We start from the raw sequence: 12,433 nt of genomic DNA, 5'->3' as shown, positions 1-12,433 counted from the left end.
TTCACTTTTATTTATTTCTAATTAAATTTCAGTTTTGATACACTAAAAAACACTGTGACAACTGTGTGAATTTACTCACTGTGATTGGACTCATAACCAGTAGATATTAAAGTAAACAGATGAAAACTGAGCTCCCTCAGTCACACAGACACAAGCATTGTAGAGGAAAAAAAGGAGCATTCACAGTGACACACTCAAAAACAAACAAGCAAACTGAAGAGAGGACCCCCTCAAGAGTATCCCATCAACCCCCTCAGGAAGCAGCCAAGGCCCACTCTGGTCTTCTCCTATGGTTACGAGAAGTTGTTGGACATTGGCAGGAAGTGGAACACGTTGCTGTACTGTGTTTGCCGGCCCAGAACCTCCCACACATGCTCACATGCCCAGCCGATGTGCTGGCCATGCAGAACCTGGAGTGTTTTCAACACCAATTCCAGTCTAATAAAAGTTAAAAAAAAAAAGAAAGTCAAGTACTTTCCATTACAACAGATAAAAAAGGTTTTTACTAGAAAAAGACCAGACAAGGTGGAACCAAAAAGTTCCGTAATAGTAAAATTGTTAAGTACTCTAAAGCAGCCTCGTGAGTGCTCTGCCTCTGGTCTTTCTGACAGAAGTCCTGCAGGAAACAGAGGGAGACATCTTCAGTGGCACCTCTATCTTTTTACAGGGCTGCATATTAAAGAACCTCTGTCAAGTTCACAAGAGTTTCATTCAGCTTTTCTTTTGCTCCATCAAGTCGAACTAAAAGTCAAACATTTAAGCCTTCAGGCTGATTATTAATGTTTTAAAAGAAGACTAAAAAACTGGTCCAAAACATATGAGCTCTGTCAAAATATTCTTTGTGGAAATTCATAGAATTATATAAGGCATATATCAAAATCAGCTTTTTTGAGCTTTCGAGTGTGATATAATGTTAATTCCTCAAAAAACAACAACCCTAAAGCAGTTTTTTGCTCCATTCAAGGATTTCTGAGTGTTCCTCTTAACCCTTGTGTTATCCTAGGCACTTTAACGTTGGGAGTTGGGTCATCTAGACCCACTAGACAGTGCTCTGAACCTTTTTTCTTCAATGATTTGTGAATCTCACTGGTGTCCATGGATAACATGAAATCTTTCCACCTTTATCCACCTTTGTCATGTTAGGAATAACACGTCAAAGTAAGCGTGGGGTCATCTAAGATAGCACAAGGGTTACAAGCTGTGCTCTGAGCACAAGCCCCTCCCACTCCCCGAAAACGAGTGGGTTTTCACATTGTGATGCACAGTAGATAAGTGATGAACAGCCCCTTCCAGGGAGAGTCTGCACTGCCATCCCCATCCTAAGGCTAACACACACCAATTTTCTCCACAAAGCCAGAGGTAATCAGCAAAAACGCTTTCACACTTCACTTCACTTTGCACAACACGCACATCCATCTTTGCAAAAGTTGGGACGTTATTTGTTTTTGTGGGCAAAACACAAACACACTGCCGAAGCCGGCTCTAGGTATAATGAAATGGGCGGCATCTTCAAGCAGGCCGGACCCTTAGAGATCGAGCTGCAAAGATAACTTATATTTCATTTTTTTAAATCATTCTTTAGTGTTCCAAAGGTAATATATTATTATATATATATGCATATAGTTTACTCTGAAAGGTTTAAGAAAAGCATGATATAGGTCACAGGAAGGGGTTACTAACCACCAAAAGTCCACAATTCAGAGGTGAATTTCTAATTTACTCCTGCCCCTTTGCAGAAACTAAAAATTGACACAGATTTTTATGTTATTTTAGCTAAAAACAGCCACCGGGAACGCTCTTACAACAGATAAAAAGACAATCAGAGAGGGTCTTTGAAGCAGTGCTTTTTACAATTGTTTTAACTGTTTATGATCTTTTGAAGTGAGGAGAGTGTTTGCACATTCCACCTCCCCTGCAGCATGCCTCCGTAGAAGGAGACTCCTGTGCAGATAGTTGTCACAGCCTGTGAGCCCCTGAGTTGCCGCTGGGTGACCTGATAACTGTTCTTCTTTTTAAACCCGATGGCTAAGCAATGTATATTTTAGATGGGTCAGAATATATCTTAAACACAGAAAACTCTTAATTCAATATATTGATCAGTTACAACGATTTGCCCTTTTTCAAACAATCTTGACTGAAAATTGCATCATAGAAATCTTGAAATATTCGAATCCTGAGTTTTCCAGGTTTGATGTTTTGAGACCTCATAAATTGTGAAATGAAACTTTAAAATAAAGTAAAGTGAATTATTACTTGAGGAGTGCAGCAGGGTTCAGTTGTAGGACCACTGATGTTCTTGTTTATGTGCTTTTTTTTAAGTGAGATCAGGTGCACCAGTAAGTTTTCCCTAAAAAATTGTTTGATTGCAAAGCAAATTGAAATGTCTGTGTAAAGGGTACTAGGCTGTCAAGCATGGGGCTGGAGGGGTAGTGATGTGGGCACTATTGGTATCAACTTGCCTTTGTAGTTAAGTAACAGCACCTCTGTTATGATCAACAAAAGCCTGTAAATGTCAAATACCTGATTTGCATAATCACAGCAACATTAGAGACTGATCCAAACAATGCAGAATAAATTGTGCCACCCAAAGTGCTTTTACAAGCAGCTAAATCATAGAATGTTTGTAGTTTTGAAGTTGTTAAGAAATATGCTGCTGCTTTCATTTTTTAAAGGTGACAGTATGTTGATGGTAAACTATGCAGCTCTGCATCCTGGTGGTGCATTGCAGTCATCTGTTTCAGCTGCTCAGAGCGCTGTAATCCACAGTTGTGTTTATCCTCTCCTTCACAGAGCTTTTGAGACTTTCTGCTGTTGCTCCTGACATCGGGGAAAGGGTAGCAATGACACTCTGTCATCTTCTTGCTCCTCCAAACTTGGGTATCTGCTTTTTTTAGCTTTAGCTGGAGTTTACGGAAGACAAGTGCCAACGATGTTCGCTCCCCTCTGGCCACTTGAGGATCGCTGCGTAAAGGCAGCTTTCAGGAAGGCCTGTTAGGGATCACCGCTTTAACAGAAAAGAAAGTTAACAATTCTGCTGGAACGGACTTATCTCTGCATTGTGTAGCACGTCAGCGTCAAATAAACAGCAAAGTGTCAAGTAGACAGTTCTAAATACGTTATAAAAGTAAAAAAAAACTTTCCATTTGGATCAATTGAAAAAAGATTTGAAAAGTGAAACATGTCATTAAGTCAGCTGGACCAGCTTTGTTTTATTATTCTGATTGTCTTGCAGCTATTTTTTTCTGGACATTACTGTAACATAATGGAGTGCAAGAATAAACTTTTACATTTCTGATTATTTCTTTATTCAAATTATTGTGATTCACACAAAATATATTAAAAAAAATATTTGTTACAAAGAAAAATGCTTCCTGGTTCGCTGCGTTCTGATGCATCCAGTTGTTTGCAAAGAGATCCATCTACGTTTTCCTCATCCGAGCAGGCTCAAAACTGGACGGCTGGATAGCTCTCATGTTGCTAACCAATTTTTTCTGCATCATGTTAGGTTTGTGGATGTTAGGGGCTGTAAGTTAGCTGGGGTGTGTAAACAAAGAACTCCCAGCAATGGGGAGGTAAAGAGGCTGGGTTTGCTCTGTGCCAACAGTCCCACTCACAACTCAGAGGTGAATTTCTAATAAACAACTGCTGCTCTGCAGAAACTATAAAATGACACAGATTGCTTATTCTGCACTCTAAAAAGAGTATTTGGGCTGTAGTTGGAAAGATATACTTTTTTACGTTGTTCTAACTTAATTATTTAGTTTGGTGAAAACAAATCATTTTTTTGAGTTCATTCAACTTAAAAATAACAAGTAGTTGTCTGACATAGTTATTTTACTTTCAATCAACTTAATTCAATTAAGTTGGTGTGAAGCTGTCAATGCGTAATGATGTCATAACGTAAGGCAGCGCAAGGAATTATGGGATACCATTTTCTTTGCCTATCTGGGCAGATTGGGGTTTAAGTGTGAGTTTTTTTCCATGGGTTTTGTTGTCCAGCTGTTTTACTCTTGACTGCAGCGGTGGTGCGATGCGGACTATATGTCACGTGCTGCGGCGCGTGTAACAAATAGTTCGCTTTTTGTTAAAAAAGCGATCCAAATTGGAATAAAAACAAGAATTAACCCTTGTGCTATCCTAGGCACTTTAACGTTGGGAGTCGGGTCATCTAGACCCACTAGACAGTGCGCTGAACCTTTTTTCTTCAATGATTTGTGATCTTCACTGGTGTCCATGGATTACATGAAATCTTTCCACCTTTATCCACCTTTGTCATGGTAGGAATAACACCTCAATGTAAAGGTGGGTTCACCTAAGATAGCACAAGGATTAAGGACTGAAAACTGGTTACTATTTATTTCTTTTGTAAGTGACCATGGTATAAGCGCGTTAATGGCCTTCGAAGTGTGCATTACCACTTTTTAACGCACTTCGCGAAAGCAACCGTCCGGCGCGATGGTTTCCACGGCGTGCGTTAAAAAGTGATAATGCATACTTCGTCGGCCATTAACCCTTACATAACACTGTGAATATCAAAAGTCTGTGGGGAACATACAAAACATTTTTTACCCAATACTTCTCAGTCGTGTTTTTTTTTTTTTTCCAAATCTAAACTATTCACAATATGTTTTAATCTACAAAGGGGTTTATAAATATTTATAAAGCAGATTATTTATCTACATATTTCATAAGATCAATTAAGTTAGTCAGTTAGTTAATTAGTGTGTTATAATCTAAATGAAACCCATACTTTACAGTGTTTTGACGTGCATAGCAATAATCCAACCTAATGCAGTTTAATTCCAAATAAAAAACCATTTCAAAAGAAAGATCAGTTTTAAATAAGCTATATTTGTAATAATATGTGTTACTTTTATTCCGAAACGGTGAGCAGAAACTCACCAAATAAATAGTCTCTTCAAACGATAAGAATCAATCCCCAAAATGGAGTTATATCCAAATTTATTGCAGACCCTGGTGAAGGAAGCATGGATGGGCTTCCCGTAATAGGAAACGCTCAGCTTGTTGCTGTAGGACAACAAGAAAAGCAAGTAATTAACAGACAGGTTCATGCAACCGTTAGAAAGAAGTCCTTTTTTAGGATGTCCATCATTATTCCATCTCCACACCCCAGTTGCCAATTTCTGCAGACACCCAGAAGCGTAAAGATTCTACAGCGTAGAATTTTCTCATGAACCTCAGCTGTCAGCTGCACCATGAGAAAACTGTCAATCGATGACCATGAAACATTACTCTTGATTACTAATATGAAAGCATTCATGAGCTGTAGTAACTTTGAAATGAATATAAATGCAAAATAAATGGATAAACAGCCACTAATTTTCCCTGTAAACTGCTTTCAGGAAATTAACCAGAAAATCAGGTCAAAAACGACAATTTTAAAACTATTTATATGAGATCTTGTTTGCCGCCTCATTTGTCACTGCACTCTCACAATGACAACAACCCGTTTCCATCTTACATCTTTTCAAGCAGCATTCGATCCGCCCTCCAGTTTACTTCTGGAGGTGGATCAGAGCCAGAACAAAACTTTCAGCCATAGCAGAGCAGGCTGTTTCATGGAGCAGAGCAAGGTGCTACAAAGATGCAGGAAAAGATGATGGAAGGAAAACAAGTCTCTGGTCTTTTGCAAACAACTTTCTTATTACAAGAATCTGATTTGAGTTTTTTAGAAATATATATATTTTATGAAATTCTACTGCAGGGTGGCGCAGCGGTTAGCAATCCTGCCTCACAGCAAGAGGCCCCCGGTTCAAGTGCTGGCCGGGGGACCTGAAACAGAACACCAATGGGGGACCTTTCTGTGTGGAGTTTGCATGTTCTCCCTGTGCATGTGTGGGTTTTCACCGGGGACTCCGGCTTCCTCCCACCGTCCAAAAACATTCTTCATAGGTTAATTGGCAACTCTAAATTGTCCCTAGGTGTGAGTGTGAATGGGTGTGGGATTGTGACCCTGCGACAGACTGGCAAACTGTCCAGGGTGTCCCCTGCTTTCACCCACAAGTGATACGGGATACGCTCCGGCAGCCCCGTGACCCCGAAAGGGATAAAACGGAAGAAGATGAATGAATGAATGAAATTCCTGATGAGAAAGGTTCAGCATTCTTCCGTACTGTGAGTTGATCAACATCACTTTTGTATACCTGTGTGAATCAGTGATGCAAATTAACCAAGAAAATAGTTTATAGCTATAATCTAGTTCTACAGAAGTGTTTCATCCTCAGTTACTAAACCTATTGCTCTATGCAAGAATTTCTCATTAACTTTTAAGGAATAATGAAAAAACAAAAGAAGTAAAGCAATAAATAAAAAAATAATAGCTTCTCGCCTAAAGGTTACATTTCCAACAATTTTAACAATAAACTCTTAGTAAAAGGTACAATTTTAATAAAAAAAAAAATCATTAAAGAACTGGTACAAAAAAATGTTCTTAAAAAAATCAGTTTTTAGTAACGTTAGTCTATCCAAGAATTAAATAAAAGGTCAGTGTTGTTTCTTAGAGATAAAAAGTTTTTAACCTAATGCGAACCCTGCACTACACCTCACTGACACTGGAAGGTGCTCATGTTCCATGAGCAAAGCAGCCTCCTTTGAGACATGCTTAACACTCAGCCAGGTTGCATCAGTGCACAATGTTTCCTCCGTCATCACGCTGGCTCAGAAGTTGGGCATCAAACGTGATATCGGGTGATGTGTGGGTTTGGTCCTGAGCTGAGATGTAGTGAGTTTAGGGGAGAACTTCACCCATTTTACCTGAAGTAGGGTTTTCCGCCATATTTTAAGGATTCAGTGGTCTCAGAGTGGCATCTAAGTTACTCAAAAAAAGCTGTCACCAAGTTGAAGATTACTCATAAAAGCACACAGCTTTAACCTAATAATGATAAGAAATGGTCTTGACCTGTTCTTTAACCAATCTTCAACTCCTCACAGGATTACATCACTCTGCTTTGTCAGTGCTGATGACAAATATAAAGCAGACTGTTTTAAAAATGTTTTCCTCTTGAACAAAATATTATAGCCTACATTTGCAAAGAGTGTTGGTCCCAAAATGTCCTGAATTTGAGGTCTTTCTGGCCTCCATTTGTCTTTGAACGTCACTAAAAGTGAGTGTGGCCACCTTAAGTCAACATTACCCCCCGAAACCGAACTCACAACTTAATGTTTATAAGTCACATATAAAATTATACTTAAAAACAAGAAACAATTTCACATAAAAGCACCCCACGTGAGTTAATATGTATGTTTGTCAAACAGTTAAATGGCAGCTGGATATAAACTCTAAACACTGGTGTATTAATGCTTGATTTCTCTATTTAGACCAAGGTGGCTACGGTCTGCACAGTTGAATCTTTTGAATAATGTTTTATGAGTTTACACAACTTTACATATCTAGTTTATCATTCTTGAATTTTGTGATAACAGCTCATTTTTGGGTAAAGGTCCAGCAGTTGGAAGGCTCAGTTGGTTAAGGGCACATGGGAAATCACGGTTCCCAGGGGGCGCGGTGAGCTTCATTCAGTGTGGCTCCTTGAGCAAGACCCTTCAAGCTATTGCCTAACTTTGTAGCCACAAGAGGGCCCAAGTCTGGACCAGTCCCCAGCCCGGATAAAATACAGGGTTGTGTTAAATCTCTCGTAAAAATCTCTGCCAAAAGCATCTGTGTGAAAAAGTGAAAGCAGTGGCGTCCCCTGAAGGGACATGCCGAAAGATGAACAACAAGGACAAAGGGGGATGCGTCTCCCCGATTTGGGTCACAAAATCCCCCATAACTCAGGAGGGGCCTATGTTAGACCAGAGCTGTGTGGGTCATTCATGGTGTGCAGCAAAGAAAAAGAAACAAACTGTATTTAATGGAATAGAAACGTTGGTTTCTTCTCCAGTAAACGTACCCGAATTCACTTGTTTGGTCCACAGGTGAACTATTCCACCTCCCAAACATAACATATATCTCTTCACTGTCTATCAATTCCTCTTTTGTCGATTTTCTTAAACACTTGAGAATGTTCAGCCCTACCTTCAATCATTCTCATTTACTACATGTACTTTCCATCTCAGTTACTATGCCTTTTCAACATTGATAGATGTATCCTCCCCTCCTTAAAGCACATTATTGGAAAAAAAAGTTTTTTGTGGATTAATTTTGTTTACTGACATAACTCTATACCTTAAGTTCCAAAGAAATCATGATTTGTCCCAAGCTAATCCTGTCATGGGCGGAATTGTGTTTCTTTTAGCGGGAAGGTGTCTTTGCCAGCATTAGAACTGATTCTGTTCCTTTGATTTGGGCTCATTCCACATTCACATTGCACTCTATATCCTTATATGCCATCTATATCCTCCATATCCTTAATTTAGCTAGGAATTTAAAATTATCTTAAGCCTGAAGAACTAGAGGGATCATTAAGTAGGGGGCAACTTTTAATAGACTTTTTATCTTTACTTAACTCTCAATTCATGTCTTCTTTTAAAGGATCTTTCGGTTTTCTTGCTTGAAATTACATTATCAGATGCTTGTTTTACCCTAGAAAGCCTTGTATGTGACATGTAGTGTAGACGTGCAAAACAAGAATAAAATGTAATAAAACAAACAAAAAAGTAAATTTCATACAATCAAGAGAACGAAGTAAACATGTAATTGCTTACATCTAGCTGATCCAGAAACGGGTTCATGATTCATTTTGTGGCTCCTGCTCCACATGTGTTCATTCAGGCCTTAGAAATCAAATAAATTACAACCCAGTGTCCAGCTTGGGTTCGTCCCAAGACCAGTAACTGCAGACGGTAGTGTCAAGAAGAGCACTGAGCACAACATTTATAAGACATCAAAAAATGAACTGATATTACAGTATGGTTTTCTATGCATTTTAGGGGCATGTAGGAGTACGACGCCCTAAACTCTTAGCACACCCAGATCTACCCCTTCATATACTACCTGCACCCCATAGTGGGACTGGCTATATCCAGGCTGGTCGTGATGCAACACTAGACTAAAGCTAACCAAAAAAAATTTTTTTTTTTCTCGTTATCTGGGGGTTCTTGGGACCCTTGTAAATGCGTACATCCAGCCTAAAGGTCTAAAACACACCTTTGCTATTAGAATATATTACACTTTAGGTCATTTTGAGGTTTGACCAGAACAGAAAGTGGCAAAGAAAGTCACAGGACTTTCTGTTCTAAATGAATGAATAGAGCCTGCAGGGAAATCAGGATTGGCTTGGTCTTCCTAATCATATTTTTTTCTTGAGTAAAGTCTAAAGAAGAGGCTGCAGCTTCCCATTTAAGGGAAGAAAATGTTCTCAAATGTGAATCTTCAACCTGAGGCTTATTGGTACACTTAATTGTCTAAAAACCCTAAAGTGTCTGCACCCTTTGCTTCATATGTTAGGTCAATGACGCCTCACTTTAAACATGATCAAAAAGCCCCAAATCTTCTGGTTTTGCGGGTTAAAACTGAATAATAAATGCTGTTAAATCTCCGGATGTCATGTTTTTTTAAACGGAAATTTTCTGAAATGTGATGAGGCCAGAGAGTTAGCAGCGCATTTGCATTTTGGGCTCAAACGGTGAACTTTAATGACTGCAAGCCCACACATGAATCGCCTTTCTGATCTGCCTCGGCTTTGAGGAAGCATTTTCTTCATCAAAACTTTCGAGAGTGGGGGTCATGCCTTCATCAGCATCTAATACTCATTTAAAAATACAAATATGTTCAGCAGAGAGATCAGTGGTCGAGCTATCTCTCTGTCTACTGTTATCTGATTTGTCTGAGCCCTGTTTGATAGCATCTCTGTTCTGATGAAAAACAATTGTCAGTATTCATTTTCCGTCTCCACTGCTGCCTCGTCTTCCTGTGGGGGCCCACTTGGCTGCGTTCTGCAGGCTGGGGAGGGATGCGAGCATCGAAAATTAACAAACACACCAAAGATAGTAATTGTTAAATTGCTACAAATGGACCCCATGTGGACTAGGCGAATAAACTCAGAAATCAGAAAAGCCTACCCAGACTCAGTTTATCTAAATTCCAGTATGCTCAGTAATGGAAAAACACTGTAGAAATGCCATTTCAAATAGACCCCAATGTAATCCCCAGCCCACTGGGGTCCATTTAATCAATGCTACAGACATGAGCATAGCGGAGGAACAGTCTGCAAATGGAAGTGGAGGTCTGAGTCAGCTCACAGGAGATTAAAAAGTAGAGGTGGATGAATAATGGAGGAGGAAATGGTGGGAAAGTTTCAGAATGTGGCGAATCATCAATAACGCCTCCTGTGAATAATTCCGAAGGAGAACGATTTCTGCGGAGAAACTGTCTGTGCCCACTAAAATGGAATTGTCTTAATTAGTTTTTTGCGGCGCATCTCCTGGCTCCTCCTCGATGATCAGTCATTATTTGTAGCTTAGATTACCTGCAGTGGCGAAGTAAAATCTCCCAGTTTTTGAAAGTACGGACTGACAGCTTTCCACTCATTAGTTGCAGGCGGAGCTCTCCACCTTAACCTGAAGCTGCTGCCAGTCGATTCTCGAGCCGTCTCAAACTGAAACCAACACCAAATCATAATCAATCGGGCGATCGCACAGCGGAGGCCTGATGGGAGTCTGAGGAGCCCAGCGGTGCTGGTGGCCCCGAAACGACAGCCAACAGCCAGCTCAACAGCCTGAGCATCAACATATCATATTATTTCTGCGATCAATGACAGCTCTTTATGTTGGCCTTGTCACAACAAAGAATAACAAGAAAAAAAGGACATCTGAAGGGCTGTCAGAGATGAAGGCATAAATACAGTCATGTGAGGAATTTAACACATAAGAACTCATGGTAACATCAGTGTAACAGAAAAATATCAGAAATGGATTCTGTGGTCCTGTTGGTTTGTGGTAAAATGCACATCATTTTATTTTTAAGGGTTAAACAAAAAAGTTCCTTATTTTTCACCTTAAAAGAACTACTGAAGCTACTCTGAGTTCTGGTGGTTCATCCTACAATGTGCAAGAAGTCAAAAAAGTTTTTTCCCCCCAAGTTTTTTTAAAATGTTTTTATTTCTTATTTTTTGGCTGCTTCCCAAAAAAGAAAACGAGAAACAAACAAAAAAATTATTTAATTAACTTTAAAAGCTTTGAAGAAAACTGTTGTTGTGTTATCCAGGGTTAACGTGAAACACCTATAGATCAATAAATGAAAAAATCCTTTGGAAAAATTACAAAAACTAGACAGTTTTATCTCAAAAGTCAGTGATTCTACAGATGAAATAAAAAGACTTCAGAAGCTTCACGTCCTGTTGATGCACAGAAACATTAAACTCCTAAACATCAAACAAGAACTAAGCAAAGACATAAATGAACTATAGAAACTGTTTTTCTCGGGTGCTCAAAGGCTCACTGGATCTAAAAACATACTGAAGAGAACCTAAACGGAAGTCATCTTCGGTTTGTTTCTTTACTCTCTGCAACACTTCATCTTTTTATCTAAAAGGTTTCCTTAGAAAACCAGCTTTTTTGGTCCATGACCTGAGAAAATCCAGAATCGACACCAGGGCTAATGGTTGGGTTACCTTCAGTCATTCGTGCTAAATGTTATATTCTAACGCTTACACAGTGCAGCAAGTACTTTTATGAGAAATCTGTCACTTCAGAATAAATATGTCAGCGCAGCCATTCAACAATGTCAGCCACCCGAATGCAGGCAGTTCATCAGCACTCGAACTGAAAGCCATGTTGACAATCGCTTATATCTGTCAATAAGGAGGTTTTTAGATGAATGAATTCAACCCAGTTTACATAGCATTGCAAGATCTGCCTTGAGGCTGCGCTCCGTGTGCTGCTTTACCTCACAGCCTGAGCTATAACCGAACACGAAATACACCAAATACACAGATTTGAGGGAAAATGAGGACTAAAATGATACATACAAAATGCATTTATTGATAGATTGTGCACACATTCATTTTATTATTAGTTGGTCATGATGGCGAGGACGGTGTGTCTGTCTCATGCGTCTCCCTTGACCGCATGTCCCTGGTTGATTAGTATTTTGATGGGGAATAAAAACCACCAAACCCACCCAAAGCAACTTTTGCAGCCAAATTCAGAACCATATCTGCCCAATTGGGCAGGAAACCGCCCAATTTGGCAACACTGGCCAAGATGCACATTGCTGCATAGCCTGCACCTATTTTAGGTGCTTCCAAGGCTTAATTTTGTTGTTGGTTGCACATATTTTAAGGAGTTATTGTAAAAAGAGGAATGGTTACCAACTGCCACAGGGCAGGATTTAACCTTTGTGCTATCTTAGATGACCCCACCCTTGCATTGACGTGTTCTCCCTACCATGACAAAGGTGGATAAAGGTGGAAAGATTTCATGTAATCAATCCATGGACACCAGTGAAGATCACAAATAATTGAAGAAAAAAGGT

Source organism: Oryzias latipes, chromosome 17, assembly GCF_002234675.1.
Source record: "Oryzias latipes chromosome 17, ASM223467v1".
Classification (NCBI taxonomy): domain Eukaryota; kingdom Metazoa; phylum Chordata; class Actinopteri; order Beloniformes; family Adrianichthyidae; genus Oryzias; species Oryzias latipes.
The sequence above is the reverse complement of the archived record's forward strand: the minus strand, read 5'-3'. Positions refer to the sequence as shown.